The sequence below is a fragment of the Gouania willdenowi genome, chromosome 6 (assembly GCF_900634775.1).
Source record: "Gouania willdenowi chromosome 6, fGouWil2.1, whole genome shotgun sequence".
NCBI lineage: Eukaryota > Metazoa > Chordata > Actinopteri > Blenniiformes > Gobiesocidae > Gouania > Gouania willdenowi.
Window position 1 is genome coordinate 60213763 of NC_041049.1, and position 7672 is coordinate 60221434.

Consider the following 7672-nt stretch of genomic DNA (forward strand, 5'->3'; position numbering starts at 1 on the left):
AATTGACTACTGTAATGCCTTGTTTTCTGTTCTTCCCAAAAAGAGTATTTCAAGTTTACAGTTATTACAGAATTCAGCAGCACGTGTCCTGTCGAAGACCAGGAGGCGGGTGCACATGACACCCATTTTTTATTTATTTATTTTTTAAAGATATCTTTATTATTTTTCAATTTAAAGACAAAATGCAAGAAACAGTTACAACAATTACCAGCTTTTCAACAGTACAGGCAAGGAAAAGCAAAAATGATAACCAACCCACATAATGCAAAACCAAGTAAGCGTGTATAACAAAAGCATGAAGTGGGAGGAGAAAAGAAACAAGAAAAAAAAAGAATAATAATCTGTAACCATGGGTAGTCTTACATCAGCTAATGTGTGGCAATGCATGGAGGCTCCTGACTGTTAGTGGATTTATAGTCTAGTTTACGATTTTTGTTTTTTTGTTCATGTACCACCTGTTACAGTTTGCGTACCCCTGGGGATACCCGTACCCCACTTTTGGAACCTGGGCCTTAGAACAACAGTGATTTTTATACTAAAGACGAGTCGAGTTCACTCAAAGCATCTCATTCATGAAACTTTGAAACTTCTTTAATTGATGCTCTAAGCAACTTTTTCATCTTTTTGAAACCAGGACTTTTTATAACTTTGCAACCATAAGTTTTTGTGTAACTTTCCTTGGCGCGTGATCAAAAACACAGTTTGAAAAGAACAACCTTAAGTTTAATTTGCTTCTTTTCTCTTTACACTCAAGCTTTAATGAGGCTTTAAAAAAATGAAAAACATATGTGATGATTGCTTTCATGCAAAGACCTTTTAAAACTATTTACATTAAAGTTTTTAAAAATATACAACTAACTAGAATATTGCATATTTATCAAGCTTTTCAAAGTTATCCAAAAAAATGGGTGAGAAAACATTTTCCAGAAGGTACATCTTTTTTATTTTACATTTACTTTACATTTTAAAATAATAATGAGTATGTTATATATATACATACACTTTTTAATATTAATATTTTTATGTATTATTTTTTGTTTTCATTATATATATATATATATATATATATATATTTTTTTTTTTTTTTAATTATTCAATTATTACAATTTTTAAATTAAAACTTGATTAACTTCTTAATGCTATTAATTCACGTCCAATTAGTGACTTTGTGTGCACAATGCCTATTGTTAATAAAATTATTTACATTTGCAGGGATTATTACACTGTGGGGTTTATGATACCACGATGAGCCACCAGGTGTCAGTGTGGGACTGCAGTGAAAGTATAGTCCAGTGTGTTAGGGTTTGGATGTATAAAGTTATATAGATATATATCAGATAGGTAGATATCTGTAGACTACAGGTGTATTCTGAGCTCATTTCACCTCAATCTGTTTTTTCTATCAGCTGCAGCTGAGACCTGTGTGTGTGTGTGTGTGTGTGTGTGTGTGTGTGTGTGTGTGTGTGTGTGTGTGTGTGTGTGTGTGTGTGTGTGTGTGCGTGTGTGTGTGTGTGTGTGTGTGGCTCCTGCAGCTAAAATGACGAGGTTCAGACTGAGGTTCATCTATTATTAATCTGCTGTTTTCTGTGGTTTCAACATGACTATTATGGCATTAGTTTTCAGGGTGCAGATTAATTACATCACAGCACTCTCTCTCACACACGCACACACACACACACACACACACACACATCTGCCTGCATGTCTGCTTTTGTTTTCTGATTTTATTTCAGCCAGCATCATATTTCATGTGGACTTTTGGTGGATCTGTGAGAGACTCCTTTCATCAGGATACTGTATCTACTCCAGTGTTTACACACACAGGAGATTAGCCCACGGCTCAGTTTTCCCACAATGACAGGACTCTGAAAAACAGAAATGAGCACCAGTCACTGTTGTTCTCCTCCCTCAAAGGCTTTTAGTGTGCTGTGTATTAAGCATTCCACAGTGAACTATTATTAGCCTCCTCTAGTAAGAGGAGGGGGGACCAGTGGAAGAAGAGGTAGCCCAAGTTAATCTTAAAATGAAGAAGTGATGGAGGAGTTGGAGATGGAGAGGTGGAGACAGTAAGCAGAAGGAGCAGAGAGCTGTGTATATAGGTCACTAAATCAATAGAAATCAGGTTTTTGAAGGGTAGAGAAGAGGGTTTTATTTATAGACACCAGAGGAGAGAGATGCATCAGTGACAGGCACAATCACGCTGGGAGAACAGGGGCGTGATGGAGGGGGAGGTGGGGGCTGTGGTCCAATTAGTCCCGACAAACGGCAAAAAGATGCTCAGCAGTGAGGAAAACACACCAAGTGTGCAGCCAAACAACATTTAATGAAGTGGGCATTGACAGAATCATCCTCCACACTTTATTGACTAAACAACTGGAAATCCTTACGTTTGCATTAACAGTTGGGCTTTATCAATACTTATTGGATGTCTTATCTGTAATATCAGAGAGCTCTGGTGGGTTATTTTCAGTCTCAAAAGATGAGCAGCAGAATGTGAGGCATAGCAAGATAGCAAAGTCCTTAAAGCTGCTATCTTATGGCAAGCCCTTTTAACATTTAATAAGATATCTGAAATTCAATTGCAGATATCTGCAATTCAATTTTGACATGTAACAATTCTAATTCATGATATCTACAACTCAATTGTTACTTGTAACAATTGAATTGCAGATATCTGCAATTCAATTGTTACATGTAAAAATGTAATTGCAGATATCTGCAATTCAATTTTGACATGTGGCAATTCTAATTCATGATATCTACAATTCAATTGTTACATGTAACAATTGAATTGTAGATATCTGCAATTGTTCTCACATTGCAGATATCTGTAATCTAATTGTTACACGTAACAATTGTATTACAGATATCTGCAATTGAATTACAACATGTCGAAATTGAATTCTTGATATCTGCAATTACATTTTTACATGTAACAATTGAATTGCAGATATCTGCAATTCAATTTGAATGGAAGTCAATGGCACATTTTTACATGTAAAAATGTAATTGCAGATATTTGCAATTCAGTTTCTACATGTCGAAATGACATTTTGACATGTTGAAATATATTTGTTACGTGTGAAAATGGCTTTACAGATATCTTGAATTAACATTTCAACATGTCAAAATTACATTTGAACATGTTCAAATGTAATTTCCACTAGTGAAAACTAAATTGCTACATGTCCGCCAGACTTATTAAATGTTAAAAGGGCTTGCCATAGTTATCTGGAGTTTCTGAGAGAACATCTCGATGTCCCGCCCTCAACAGCTCTAATTCCTCCCCTGCCTCTGCCAATCTACCAGAAGCTACGCCTCTACGTTTGTGCATACGCATTGCAAAACATCACAAAGTCGCATAACTAAAACAACTACACATTTATTGTCAGACCGCCATCACTATTTATTAAAACACATTTATTTCCATTCCTTGAGAAATGTCGCCATATTCTGGTCCTTTCGATTCCTTTTAAAAGCAGCAAGTCCCACCACCTTTGAAAAGCAGCTCCGAGATAAATCCTGTTGCGGTCACAAAGACGTTTATCCACAAGCTTTTCTTTTCTTTTTTAGTAGAAGCTTTATACGTTGGCAATCGTGGAATGAGTAATTGTAGTTTCGGAGCACTCCTCCGTGACGCTATGCTAGCTGCTCAGTGACACCAGTTTACTGTTGTGACGGTGCACGCACATTCACTTTGATTGACAGTGGCCTGCTCCAGCAAGTCAAAGCCTATTAGCTGGGCAAAGTCGGCGCTTTCTCGCATTTGTATAGGGGTCTTTAGGACGAAGGCGGGACTTATATACATTAATGTATATGAATGACCACCGGCAGTAGACCGTAATAAAAGACGAGTTAGGCATTTTTCCACATTTCAAAAGAATGATACATAAACATAGATTTCTAGGAAACTCCTGATATCAGCTTTACCGCAATGATCTCCAATATATCACAATAAATTAAGTACACCCCTTTAAATTCAACTAAAGAGGTCATGTGACAGACTCAATATTTAATGTCTTCACCTTTATGCAAGCTGATGAGAGATGCACACTCTGAGAGTTTTTAAAAGAAAAGTTTAAAAAAACAGAAACACATGGACGGAATGACATTGTCTTAAGATCAGATGTTATTCATATATTGTGTTCTATTATTTCACAATGAATGCAATTTACATTTTTAATTTGGAAGGTCCCACCTGGATCCTTGTCTGGGACTGTGTGGTGTTTAGAAGTCTGCTGTTGGTCCAAAGAATGTCTAGCCCACATGTGTCAAACTCAACACCCAGGGGCCGAATCAAGACCATGGAATTTGTCCCGCATAGAGAAAGTAAAAAAAAAAAAAAGACGGAAAAAATACAACATATTGTGTAAATTACCAAATAATTCAGTTGTAGATATCTCAGCCCTTCTAAATACACAAATTCAATGAAACTCCACAAATAGTTGGAAAATCACATTTTCCCCATCTCAAACTATTCAAAGGACTCAATTTTCCTGAAATGAAATAAAAATGAGTCTCAAAAAGAAAATCCCGCAGGGACTGATATCTGTCACTTATTGCTTGGATGTTATCAGTGCCTTACATACTTTATGTATCATTAATACGTGAAATTGCAAACTGAATTCCATACTTAATAAAGTGTCATGGCTGGTGCCTCTCAGCCTGCCCTTCCTCCTCTCACCTAACACACCTGATTCACATCAGCAATCAGGTGGAGGAGCTGTAAAAAGGGCTGAAAGGACCAGAAGTGAGGAGGCACAACATCAGACATGTGGGGAGAGTTCTTCTGCTCCCCACTCGACATCGTTTGTTATTTTAGTTTGGGCAGGAGATTTCTGGTAGTCCTGTTTTCATCTTTACGTTGTTTAGTCTTTTGTAACTTTTATAGTTTAGAGGGTGGACGCTGGGCGACGGCCCTGTATAGGGTTGTCCCAGTGTTCTAGCCTACTTTTGTTTAGTTTGGCCAGGGTATTTATTTCATTTTGTTGGTACTTTTAAGAACTTTTGTTAATAAATACTTTGAAAACCTTTGATTTCTGTTCTGCGTCTTTTATGTTGCAGCCCCTCAAGCCTTTTGGTCAAACATCCTGGAGGGGGCTGTAACATCAAGTATAAATAAAAACCACCAGATCATTCCAATTCTAGCGTAGCACGTCATTATTAATAGATGTCTCGGTTTTCTGCCAAACAGCATTTTCAACATCCCATTTTCCATTCCTTGGTGCAACATCAAAATGTGTCCACTGTAATGTTCCTGCATGGTCCAAGGAACATGATGACACGTAAATAAGCAATAAAACTTTGGATTAATTATAGCTTCAGTCCTATTATCTAAAATACATTAATGTGATGGGTTGTTTTAATAAAACAAATCTAAACACTTTTTGAGCTGAGATTGGTGTTATACCCACAAGCTGCGTAAGATTTATTCATGGGTGTAAGGATTCTGAATATATATATATATATATATATATATTATTCTTTTTCCATTTTTTCCTAACATTCCCAGTGCACTTCCGACATGTTTACAGTCAACGATGCAGGTTTTTAATGCGATCTAACAAATTAAATCAACGTGTCACTCAGATGGAAGCATGCTGCTTCTTTAATGACTGATTGGTCACACTGTAATGGTTACTGCTCCTCAAACACCATGTTTTTGCCTCTCCAGGAGGCAACGGCAGCGTCTAATACGCAAAAAAAATTCACATTTGCTCGGTTGTTTTAAGTGCGAAAATTGAAATTAGGGATGTGGTCGTTTTCAGCTGTGGTTTATTTTCACAAATGATTCAGTAAATGATAAATTAATGAGTGTATTTTCCTATGAACAAACTCAAAACAACATTTGAAGTATGCATGATCCTACTGATGTGTTCTTTCTAATGTCACACATAAGATCTAGTGTAACAGACAATATCATCACCTCACTCTATGGTGATCATTTCATTAGACAGTTGTCAGCATCTGATTGGCTATTGCGCACCTGTTGTTAATTACCATCATGCCCCACCCTTTTCACACACACTCGCCTTAATCTCCAAAGATAAACCAAAAAAAAAAATTCACTAAGAAATGTTGTGTTATAGACTCTGCATGTTCTCAGGGCCGGCCTTTCCGCTAGGCAACCCAGGCAGTTGCCGAGGGCACAATCTGCTGTTGGGCCGCCAAATTCCAATTCTTGTTCTATTCTATATAATTCTGTTGTGTTGTTTGCACATTGGGTTCTTTGATTTTAAGATTTTTGTTACTGACGAGTAAAACCAAACAGGAAAGTAGAAATGGCCTTGCATAAAACTTTGATATTTTATTTTAACTTTTGATTGCACTGTTTTGATGGCACTATAACTAAGTGTTATAGTGTATTCTAATTTTTAGAATACGTTGTATTTTTTTTCAACAGTTTGTTGTGTTGCAGAATTGCATTGTTTTGTCTTGATATTTAAATTAAATAATGGGGAGGGGGAAAGCGCTGGGTTGGTTTAAATCCTACCTATCAGACAGAACTCACTTTTTTATGTTAATAATCTCTCCTCAGCGTACACCAGAGTTAATCATGGAGTTCCACAAGGTTCAGTTTTGGGACCAATACTCTTTACATTATATATGCTTCCACTAGGTAACATTATCAGAGAACATGATATGAATTTCCATCGCTATGCAGATGATACACAGCTTTATTTGTCAATGAAATCAGATTAAATTTATCAGTTTTTAAAACACTAGGCCTGTCTTAAAGACATCACATCCTGGATGAGCTGTAACTTTCTCCTTCTTAACCAGGATAAAACTGAAGTGATTTTATTTGGTCCAAAGCCTCAGAGAGAAATTATCAGCGCAAACAGTGTCTCTGGATGGCATTACTCTGTCACCCAGCACCACAGTAAAAAACTTAGGCATTATCTTTAATACTGACTTATCCTTTAACTCTCATATTAGGCAAATCGTAAGGACAGCCTTCTTTCACCTCCGTAAAACGAATCCATGCATTTGCTACATCTAGACTAGATTATTCTAACTTCCTACTTTCAGGATGTCCCAATAGCTCACTAAAAAGTCTCCAGTTAATCCAGAATACTGCAGCCAGATTACTAACTGGAACACACAGGAGAGAGCATATTTCTCCAGTACTGGCTTCCCTTCATTGGCTTCAGAACACTCCGCTCTCAGTTTGCTGGTCTTCTGGAAGTTCCTAACGTGTCTAGAAGTAGAACATTTGTATACAAATATACAAATGTACAAATATAATACAGATATAAACAAGAATCAATCAACAATAAATCTAAAAAAGTAAAAGCAAAATTAAAACTAAGTAAAATGAAAATAAAGATTAGGGATGGGCGTTATTATTGTCCCATTATTATCGACCAACATTAGCCGTAAAATGTAATCTAGATCTACATCGTTAATAGTTTTTCCACAGATTGTAGCTGCATTTCCATTACTCTGGAAACACCTGAATTAAAAAAAAAAAAAAAAATCTCAAATATCGCTAAAAAGTTTTTATGCTTTCATGAGGAGGAATTTCAGACGTTTCGATATTGAAATATATCGCAAAAACACGTTCGGGCTGTTTGTAGAGACAGAATGATAAAGATGAATACGGCACTTTTTCTTTTACTAAAGTTGAATTCAAATTCTTATTTTCTACCCCTTTCCTCCTTTAACCTAA